This window comes from Saccopteryx bilineata, chromosome 5 (genome assembly GCF_036850765.1).
Source record: "Saccopteryx bilineata isolate mSacBil1 chromosome 5, mSacBil1_pri_phased_curated, whole genome shotgun sequence".
Lineage (NCBI taxonomy): Eukaryota > Metazoa > Chordata > Mammalia > Chiroptera > Emballonuridae > Saccopteryx > Saccopteryx bilineata.
The window spans coordinates 59461851-59473596 of record NC_089494.1 but is presented as its reverse complement, the minus strand read 5'-3'; the positions used below and the strand labels follow the sequence as shown (position 1 = coordinate 59473596).

General features: G+C 37.9%; 1 pseudogene; it reads right to left on the bottom strand.

Moving 5' to 3' along the window:
* Window positions 1-8608: 8608 nt before the first annotated feature.
* LOC136306481 (tissue alpha-L-fucosidase pseudogene) lies at window positions 8609-10973 on the bottom strand (annotated as a pseudogene).
* Between the last annotated feature and the right edge of the window lie 773 nt (window positions 10974-11746).

The following is an 11746-nucleotide window of genomic DNA, read 5'->3' as shown; positions in this document are numbered from 1 at the left end:
TACAGATGCTAAAATACTAAACAAAATACTAGCAAATCAAATACAACAACATATTAAAAAAATAATACATCATGATCAAGTGGGATTCATCCCAGAATCTCCAAGGATGGTTCAACATACGTAAAACGGTTAACGTAATACACCATATCAACAAAACAAAGAACAAAAACCACATGATCTTATCAATAGATGCAGAAAAGGCTTTTGATAAAATACAACACAATTTTATGTTTAAGACTCTCAACAAAATGGGTATAGAAGGAAAATATCTCAACATGATAAAGGCCATATATGATAAACCATCAGCCAACATCATATTAAATGGCGTAAAACTGAGGACTTTCCACCTTAAATCAGGAACAGGACAGGGTTGTCCACTGTCTCCACTCTTATTTAACATGGTGCTAGAAGTTCTGGCCAGAGCAATCAGACAAGACAAAGAAATAAAAGGCATCCATATTGGAAAAGAAGAAGTAAAGGTATCACTTTTTGCGGATGATATGATCCTGTACATCGAAAACCCAAAGGACTCCACAAAAAGATTACTAGAAACAATAAACCAATACAGTAAGGTTGCAGGATACAAAATTAACATACAAAAGTCCATAGCCTTTCTATATGCCAACAATGAAATATTAGAAAACGAACTCAAAAAAATAATCCCCTTCACGATTGCAACAAAAAAAATAAAATACCTAGGAATAAACATAACAAAGAATGTAAAGGACCTATATAACGAAAACTACAAGGCATTGCTAAGAGAAATAGAAAAAGACACAATGAGATGGAAAAATATTCCTTGTTCTTGGATAGGAAGAATTAATATAATTAAAATGGCCATATTACCCAAAGTAATATATAAATTTAATGCAATTCCCATCAAAATTCCTATGACATTTTTTAAAGAAATGGAACAAAAAATCATAAGATTTATATGGAACTATAAAAAACCCCGAATAGCCAAAGCAATCCTAAGGAAAAAGAATGAAGCTGGGGGCATTACAATACCTGACTTTAAACTATATTATAGGGCCACAATAATCAAAACTGTATGGTATTGGCAGAAAAATAGACACACAGACCAATGGAACAGAATAGAAAGCCCAGAAATAAAACCACATATATATGGTCAAATAATCTTTGATAAAGGGGCCAACAACACAAAATGGAGAAAAGAAAGCCTCTTCAACAAATGGTGTTGGGAAAACTGGAAAGCCACATGCAAAAGAATGAAACTTGACTACAGCCTGTCCCCGTGTACTAAAATTAATTCAAAATGGATCAAAGACCTAAATATAAGATCTGAAACAATAAAGTACATAGAAGAAGATATAGGTACTCAACTCATGGACCTGGGTTTTAAAGAACATTTTATGAACTTGACTCCAATGGCAAGAGAAGTGAAGGCAAAGATAAATGAATGGGACTACATCAGAATAAAAAGTTTTTGCTCAGCAAGAGAAACTGATATCAAAATAAACAGACAGCCAACTAAATGGGAAATGATATTTTCAAACAACAGCTCAGATAAGGGCCTAATATCCAAAATTTACAAAGAACTCATAAAACTCAACAACAAACAAACAAACAATCCAATAAAAAAATGGGAAGAGGACATGAACAGACACTTCTCCCAGGAAGAGATACAAATGGCCAACAGATATATGAAAAGATGCTCAGCTTCATTAGTTATTAGAGAAATGCAAATCAAAACTACAATGAGATACCACCTCACCCCTGTTAGATTAGCTATTATCAACAAGACGGGTAATAGCAAATGTTGGAGAGGCTGTGGAGAAAAAGGAACCCTCATACACTGTTGGTGGGAATGTAAAGTAGTACAACCATTATGGAGGAAAGTATTGTGGTTCCTCAAAAAACTGCAAATAGAACTACCTTATGACCCAGCAATCCCTCTACTGGGTATATACCCCAAAACCTCAGAATCATTGATACGTAAAGACACACGTAGCCCCATGTTCATTGCAGCACTGTTCACAGTGACCCAGACATGGAAACAACCAAAAAGCCCTTCAATAGAAGACTGGATAAAGAAGATGTGGCACATATACACTATGGAATACTACTCAGCCATAAGAAATGATGACATCAGATCATTTACAGCAAAATGGTGGGATCCTGATAACATCATACGGAGTGAAATAAGTAAATCAGAAAAAAACAAGAACTACATGATTCCATACATTGGTGGAATATAAAAACGAGACTAAGAGACATGGACAAGAGAGTGGTGGTTACCAGGGGTGGGGGAGGGAGGACGCAGGAGGGAGGGAGGGAGAGAGAGTTAGGGGGAGGGGGAGGGGCACAGAGAAAACTAGACAGAGGGTGACGGAGGACAATCTGACTCTGGGTGAGGGGTATGCAACATAATTCAATGACAAGATAACCTAGACATGTTTTCTTTGAATATATGTACCCTGAATTATTAATGTCATCCCATTAACATTAATAAAAATTTACTTATATATATATATATATATATATATATATATAAAGTCAAAACATCTAATGTCCCTTCATTCTTGAGTTCTCTTTATTCCCCTCTCAGGGCTTCCAGTCTGCCTGCTTCCAATTCCTCTGTGCAGCATATCTGTTAATGTCCCAAGAGGCTTCCTTTACAGCTGCATGGTCATCTGTGTATTATTAACTAACCGCAAATTAAAGCCATTACTTGGTGCTTAAGTTTATATTACATTTCTTTGTAATATGTACAAAAGAGATTTATTTTTGCAGGAGTTTGGTAAATAGCATGTGCCATGATTAATTAGAGAATATAATGGGTCTGTTGATTTGAAATGAAATTCAGTGCAACAATTATTTTTAAAAACAATTTCTTAAATGACATTTACTTTTACTTAAAAGAGTAAACATCCTGTATCAATGTTTTTTATGCCCTGTCTCAGATCTATCTGTTGGACTTTACCTGCTAAAGGACTCGCTTTTATATTTTTCTCAAATCTGTAGGCACATTAAAGAACAGCAGTAGCATTCAAAGAGCTATTTTAAATCCTTTTTGGAACAAGATAGAGTATAAATGAGTAAACCACCAAAAACAAGCAAATCCTTAAATACCTGGAGGTCAGTCATGGTTCGGTGTAGCTCACCCCCTTCTGCTCCAATGCTCTCCCTCTTCCTCATACACACCAAGTGCATTTCTGCTGCAGGGCCTTTGCACTTGTTCCTTCAAATCTAGACATCTTTCTACCTGGGCCTTCATGTGGCTCAGATCTTAGACAAGATTTCTTTGATCATTCAAGCTAAGGAAGTTTCCTGCCAGAGTCCCTATCACATCACTGCGTTTAATGTTTATTCACAAAACTTATCGCTCTTTGAAACTATTTGGCTTTGTGTTTGTCACAAAGTGTTTGCTTTTCCTGTCTCCTCCTATAGAAGGTAAGATTCTTGGCAGAAAAACTTACCCGCCTTATTCTCCTCATATCTCCAACATCTAAAACAATACCTGGCACATTAGTCAGTGCTTAATAAATCTTTATAAAATGAATGAATTAATTTCATTGCTCTCAAAAAACCCTATAAATAACCATGCATCTAATGGAGAGAAAGCATAATTGGCTTTAAAATTTTTCTTGAAGAAACAGAAGGAGAAATTCAGTACCTGTTTATTAGGCAGGAGATGCATGAGAGGACATGAATAATTAAAATGTGAATAAATTAAATGCCAGAGAAGGGCAGGAATAATGATTATAACTAATAGATTAGTTTGCACAAACAACACATACCAGCTGAGAAGTGAAATCTTCAATCAGTTGGCGCTTTCTGTCTTTAAAAATTCAACAACCAACTTGAACTATTCCCATTAAAATAACATAGCCAAGCCACTGTCTTTGTTGATAATAAACTAAAAATTCTGAAGATTCAACTTTCATATATTTAAAGTAAGATTATTAGAGTTGATCGATGTTTCACTGCATAGAGATATGCGGGAAAACGAGATGGAGTAACATAACAAAGCTTCTGATTGAAAATACAAACTAAGATGTATAAATTTCCATGTTAAGTGTAATACTATAGTTAACTTTTATCATGAAAGTCTCTCTCCTGTGCCTATTAAATCTCTACTGTAAATAAATATGATCAAACCAATGAGATTGGCTTTGCATTATCAATATGATTTTATTCCTCAATTGGCAGTGGGATCTGGAAAATATTTATTTTCTGATTTTTTCAGTGCGCCCAGAGTGAACAGAGGTCTAGGTGGCTCGGTGTGCAATCAGATACAATTTTTTTATGTTCAAATGCCATCCCTGCCATTTACTAACTGTGTAAACTTCTGCAAGATATTTAATTTCTGAATCTCAGTTTTCTCATCTGCAAAATGGGTCTGATGTAACTAATATGGATTGAATGTAAGCCATTAGTTTTCATGTAATTGTACATGTAAATTCTTTGACTTATTGCTTCGGGATTTTAAATTGTAATTTAGAGAGTCATCTCCATATCAAGTTATAAAAAAATTTATTCATATTTTCCTCCTAATATTTTATGTTATCTTTGGCTTGTATATTTCCCATCCATTTAAAATTTATCCTGGTATATGGTATAAGGAATGGCTTTAATTTTATCTCTTTGTATATGACTACCCAGTTATCCTAACACCACTTATTAAAATGCCAATATTTTCCTCATTATTTAAGAATCTCACTTTTATCATGTATCATATTTTTATTTGCAATTAGGTCTGTTTCTGAATTTTCTACTTTTTCCACTTTTTTGTTCATGCATTAATACAAAATGGTTGTAGTTATAGACATTTATGATATGTTTTAATATTATATCATTTCTCTTCTTTTTTAAAAGGTTTCCTGGTATCATACATGTTTATTCTTCCATGCTAGATTGTCAATTTATCTAGTTCTATAAAAATACTAATGACAATTTTTACTGGAATTGCATTAAATGTTTAAATTCATATAAGAAGAACTAAGATCTTAATAACGTTGAGTTTTTCTATGAACTTAGTTCACTTTCCAACTGTTTAAGTCTAATTTTATATCTTCATGAGTGTTTATAATGTTCACCATTTTGAACATCTTTTGTTAAATTTACAGTGAAACATTTTATTTAATTTTTAGTTACCAGACATGTGGGCTTTGCTTTCATTATATCTTCTACTACTCACAAAAATTAGGGGATCATGGAACATGCAGATACTCCAGTACTTTCAGCCATGTTTTCTTTTTGTGACAGAGACAGAGAAAGGGACAGATAGGGACAGACAGACAGGAAGAGAGAGAGATGAGAAGCACCAATTCTTTGTTACAGCACCTTAGTTGTTCATTGGTTGTTTTCTCATATGTGCCTTGACGTGGGGCCTACAGCAGAACAAGTGACCCCTTGTTCAAGCCAGTGACCTTGGGCTCATGCTGGTGAGCCTTGCCCAAACCAGATGAGCCCGTGCCCAGGCTGGCAACCTCAGGGTTTCAAACCTGGGTCCTCTGCGTCCCAGTCTAGCACTATCTCCACTGCAGCACTCCACTGCCTGGTCTGGCATTTAGCCTTTTGCATAGTGCATTTTCACCAATGAAATAAAAGTTGGTTTTGCATCTCATTTGCATAATTGAACAACTTTCTTTGACTTGTCATTGCTTTTCTGATTTTCTTGTTAAATAAAAAAAATTATCAAATACTTCTTTTTTTATCACTTCATATTCATTTTGAAATATCCCCTAATTTTTGTGAGCAGTATATATGATTGAGCAATAATATTATGGCAGTATTGGTATTGGTGTTCTGAAACTGTTTTGTATGTATTATTGGATAAAGCCAAAATGTGTACACACACACACACACACACACACACACACACATCCATATAATTGATATCTGAGATTTTCAGTTTGGCTAAAAGCAGATACAAATGTAAGATCAATGAGATTAAGTAAAAATCCTATACTTCTGAAAATAAATCCGAGGTAACAATACTAATTCATAATGTGATTTATGCTTAAAGAGTACACATTTTCTTCTGTCCACTGAAAGGCCTGGAAACAATGACTAACCCAATAGCTCCTGGAACCCTAATTGTGTCTCTAAATACTATTTTGCAAAAAGTAAAAGCCTCTTAGAAAATTAACTTATTCTAGGTTTGAGGCAGGATGTCTATTAAATGAGTCTGGAATATTTTGTCATACCAGGTAGCAAGGAAGCTGTGAAAAATATGGGGGTCTGCCCAAATATTTGGGTACCAGCTTAAAGAGGATCCAAATGATTAAAATGAGATAATTTGAACATCAGTAAGATGATAAATGTAATGAATTAAAACATATCAAGTATATTTAAATCTGTAAATTCAGTGATAACAAAAAATAAACTCATTAATCACTTTTAAAGAATGCCAGGGAATCAATTTATTGTATACAAACAAACAAACAGCAATAAAAAACTGGTCTTAGAGTAACCAAAGAATCAAAGGAAATTTTTTCTCTACAGAATTTTTCCAGCCAACCAATGAATAAGGAATGACAGGATTAAAATACCATCATTTTACAACCTCATCATGAATTAATAGATCTGAGCAATGACCACCAATGACTGCTCACATCACCAAAAGCTGATAAAGAAACATTATGTGCCTCCTAACAGAACTGCAAAACACTATGTATGAAATACTCTTGACAAAATAATTGAACCTGAATCTTATCAAGCCTCTAGATCTCACTACCAATTTACAATTGACGGTAGCAGAGGAACACATTAAAAAACATCACAGGCATACAATCAGCAAAATCCAAAGTGCTGGAAAACCCAAGACAAATAGCCAGTTTCTTCAACAATAAAACAAAAAATAGGCCCTGGTTAGTTGGCTCAGTGGTAGAGTGTCAGCCAAGCATGTGGATGTGCCAGGTTCAATTCTCAGTCAGGCACACAGGAGAAGCACCCATCTGCTTCTCTACTCTTACCCCTCTCACTTCTCTCTCTCTCTCTCTCTCTCTCTCTCTCTCTCTCTCTCTCTCCCTCCCTCTCCTGCAGCCATGGCTCAATTGGAGTGGTTGACCCCGGGTGCTAAGGATAGCTCCAAGACCTCCACCTCAGGTGCTAAGAAGATCTCGGTTGCTGAATAACGGAGCAATGCCCCAGATGGGCAGAGCATTGTCCCCTAGTGGGCTTGCCAAGTAAATCTCAGTCAGGTCACATGCGGGAGTCTGTCTCTCTGCCTCCCCTTCCCTCACTGAATGAATAAATAAATAAGTAAATAAATAAACAAATAAATATTTAAAAAAATAAAACCAATAACAAAAAACTGCAAGAAGAAAAAGAGATTATAGGGAGGCCTTAAATTTTTTATAATATGAAAACATTTATTTGATCACATTTTAAAAGGCAGGGTAGAATCACATCTATTTTCTTAATAGCGTCACAGACTGAATTTCAGAGCTTTTGGTTTGCTTTGGAAACTGCTGAAGAGTTGACCACTTAGCAGCCTAGCAAGCTTATTCCTTTCCTTCCAAGTTCTCATGTACTTGGGGCTTGGGGTGGGGTGTAGGAATAGAAAGGGTTGGTGGCAATTGATGCTAAGGAAATAATATATAGTTGAGCTTGCCAAATTCTCTCCACTTCCTCCCATAGGCAACAGGATGACTTGGCTTATTCTTTAACTATAGTCATGGAGTAAGCAAGTAGGTTTATAAAATACAAAGAATGGAGGGAAGTTTCCATTGTAGATACTTTCCAATGGTGGGAGTGGATGAACTCAGCTTAATTGTTCAGTCTCTCCTTTTGCCGACCAAAGAGAGGTATGCTAACAATGGAACTCAAATACTTTGTCCACTAAGACCTTGGTATAAATACACTCAATTTCTTTGATTTAAATGTGTTGGAAAAGCCATCTCTGGATGGAAAAGCAGTTTATTACAATGATGGTACTGTACAAGGAAAATAAAAACAGCAAAGAGCAGTCACAGTTCCTTTTCTCTTGAACTCCAGTAATCACTCCACTTCTGTCAGCTTTAGAGTCCAAACAAACTCAATTTGGAGAGCAGGGAGTGGTAACTGGGGTACGGAAATGAGAAAGCCTTTACCAGATCTGTGGACACAGTGTGTCCGTAAAGTCATGGTGCACTTTTGACCGGACACAGGAAAGCAACAAAAGACGATAGAAGTGTGAAATCTGCACCAAATAAAAGGAAAACCCTCCCAGTTTCATACCTATTCAGTGCAGTTTGATGTGGGCTCATGCACAGACTTTTTTAGTGCTCCTTAGGTAGCTATCTCGTATAGCCTCTACAGACTTGTCACTGACTGATGGCCTACCAGAACGGGGTTTCTCCACCAAACTGCCAATTTCCTTCAACTGCTTATCCCACCGAGTAATGTTATTCCTATGTGGTGGCGCTTCGTTATAAATGTGCCGATATTCACATTGCACTTTGGTCACGGATTCAAATTTAGTGAGCCACAGAACACACTGAACTTTCCTCTGTACTGTCCACATCTCAACTGGCATGGCTGTGGGCTACTCCGCTGTATACACGGTGTTATGTCATCATCTGCGCATGCGCACATGCTGCCACATCATCCTACAGAAACTTGGAGGGTTCTCCTTTTATTTGGTACAGATTTCACATTTCTATTGTCTTTTGTTGCTTTCCTGTGACCGGTCAAAAGTGCACCATGACTTTACGGACACACTGTATTTCAGAGTTTCTTGGATTCCAGCATCCTTACCTTTGTTATTGAGGTAGTTATGGGCTTGAAGTTTTAAGAGTCTTGATCCTTTTGAGGTATACCATAGAGATACTGTACTGTGTTCTTTTCCAACCACATTCTCCATGGTTTAGATGCATAAATAGCCTCCCCCCTGATGCTCAGCCACTTACCAACAGCAAGAAGGCATTCTTGGAAGATAGAAACAATCACTCTATCTTTAGTAGATCCAACGTTGTTGACAAGATAGCTGTCTTCCAAATTTATTATCTGAGCCAGAACCAACACAATTTTAGATTTGCTTCAATGTCAGACACAGTCATATCCCTAATGAAAGCCCCAGATGACTGGTTGATAGTGATGCACATCTCCTGTTGTACTCTAGCAACCTTCCTGCCTGAATTTATCCTTACAGTTGTAGTATCTTGTGTGGAAACAGGAGGCTTTCTAGCCCTATCAGTCATTTACTACCACCACATGCTTGACAGGGCTGTCATTGTAGATAGAGCCAAGGAAAAAAATATGTAGAATTCCAGTCAGTATCAGGACATCCCCACTCTTCAGGAGACAAAATCAGTCCAGGTTTGTACCTGTTAATGAGGTCATAGAGCTCTGGCATTGTTTTCTCAGTGACAAAATGCTGTGTTTTGAAGCCATTTTTCTCATCAAGTAAATAGAGTGGAGAGAACCATTCTTAAGAGTGAGTGATAGAGTCCATAGTGTATGCTCCTCTTCCAAACAGTTGTTCCCAAGTCACCAACTGAATCACAGTGAGGACCCAGCTCCTCAGAGTTCCAGTTCTAAAACAATTGTCAAGACTGCATCAAGGTCCATGATCGGCCCGTTCATTGGGATGGGATAGGTCGGCATGGTAGGAGCCAGGTGGGCAGCTGTCATGCATGAAGCACTGGTACCAGAGCAGCTGCTCAACCTTCCAGTGCTTCCAGAACAACTGCTGCCCCGAGCCAGCACTGACCACGCACCCCAGAGCACTAACACCCCGAGCTTTGCCTGAGGGAAGCTCTGCAAGTCCGGGGAGGGTGATAGCAGTGCACTCAGCTACTCCTGCACCAGAAGCTCACCCACAACACCCTGCAGTTAAAACAGACTTTCAATTCACCCATCCTACAAACGGACCTTGTTTGCAGACCAAACATTTTGTAATGTGTTAAGGACCACTATGGTGTCCATGAAAGTGGACGAGATCTGCTGTTTACATCAGAATGAATTGAGAGCTTTGGGGTGAGAAGTTGGAGAGGGTGAAAGTACAGTCCACATGAGGCAGGAGTGGGACCCTCTTCGCTTTTATGATACTCATCACAACCTCATTTATCTATTGTCTCGAATGAACCCCTCAGAGAAATATTTCGGTTTGAATAGAATCTCAGAGTAGGAATCTCGAAAAAGATTAGCTCTACTAAACCCTGTACTCCAATTCCAGTAGAGATAAAACAAGAGAGAAAGGAGACATATCTCCAAATTCAGGCCTCTCTTCAGCTATGTTTTATGGAGAACTTATGTCATTCACAAAAGAGATGTAGTTTCCCCAAGGGAGACAGCAGGTGTACTTTTTCTCTCAAGGTTATTTAATTGCTGTCAGAAAGACATATGATTAACAAAACCAAATGCTGGAAATATGAAGTATAGGCAATTTTAAGTTGTTTATGTAGTTGATTACAGTATATCATACAATGTGTTTATTTGCCATAAACCTGCCTATCACAAACTGTTTCCACACCTGGCATCTGCACTAAACAGCCTACTGCTTAGCTGTGCGTAAATTCCCACTGAGGGAGCGGCGCACCCCTACAAAGCAGCTGTCCTTGGGGGCCTTGCAGTCACCCCTGTGCACCAGATTTGCCACAACCTCACACCAGGGACTCGAGCACCTTTAGCTGATCCATAGTGTCCCCAACTTTGATGAGAGCCCTTTGAGCTCATTGGGAAAAAATACCAGTGTGGACATGACAGGCCATTGGGGTTTCTCGCTGTCTTTTATGACATTGTTACTCAAAATGAGGTCTGCCACCTGTAATCTCTTGGCTACTGTTCAGAGATGAGACAAGTTCAGAATTGAGAGGGAGCACTAAGAACTGCTGAGGGCCATAGTTTGTCTGTTGAATCTAATTTTAAAACTGGGATTTGAATTTTGTGCGTATTGCTTTTAATTCCATGTTAAGCTATTTATATTGCATTTTACAAAGTACCAGACTGTGGCAGGCTGGAGTAAGAACTAACCCTTCGTCACAGATAGTATGAGAAGTACCACTTTCAGTGATGGCCCCCATGCATGTTACACCTCAGTGCTTCGCCTCGACACTGGCATTTCCCAAGGAGCACCCAATGGCAAAATGTGAACCCGCAAAGATGATCATCCCAAAGATCAAAGGGTCACTCATAGGTGAAAAGCAAATATCTAAACAACTACACATATGTTTGGTCCATGTGAGGAGTTGGTTGACCTAATGAAACCAGCCCAACCGACCCTTAGGCTTTTCAGTAGTAGTATGAGAAGCAGCAGCCTCTAAGACTTACACAGGACTTACTATGGTGAAGATACTGTCTTAAATGCTTTACATATATACAACATAGCAGATGGTTTCTCTCTCTTTGCAGTGACACATAGTCACGTATATTTGTACACAGGAAACGTGGCATAGCATCAAGTCTGCTCGCATCTCTGTATAGGCACAAAAATTTGCTAACAATTGATGCCTTATTTGGGTATTTCAAGATATCATGCCAAATATACCAGAGACAATAATTAAAGAGTAGATGCCTCACCTGTGGTGGCGCAGTGGATAAAGCGTCGACCTGGAAATGCTGAGGTCGCCGGTTCGAAACCCTGGGCTTGCCTGGTCAAGGCACATATGGGAGTTGATGCCTCCAGCTCCTCCCCCACTTCTCTCTCTCTGTCTCTCCTCTCTGTCTCTCCCTCTCCTCTCTAAAAAATGAATAAATAAAAAATTAAAAAAATTAAATTAAATTAAATTTTTAAAAAAAGAGTAGAAATATAATGGCCAGGACAGGAGAGTTTTGTGTTCAATATTGGTCATAGAGC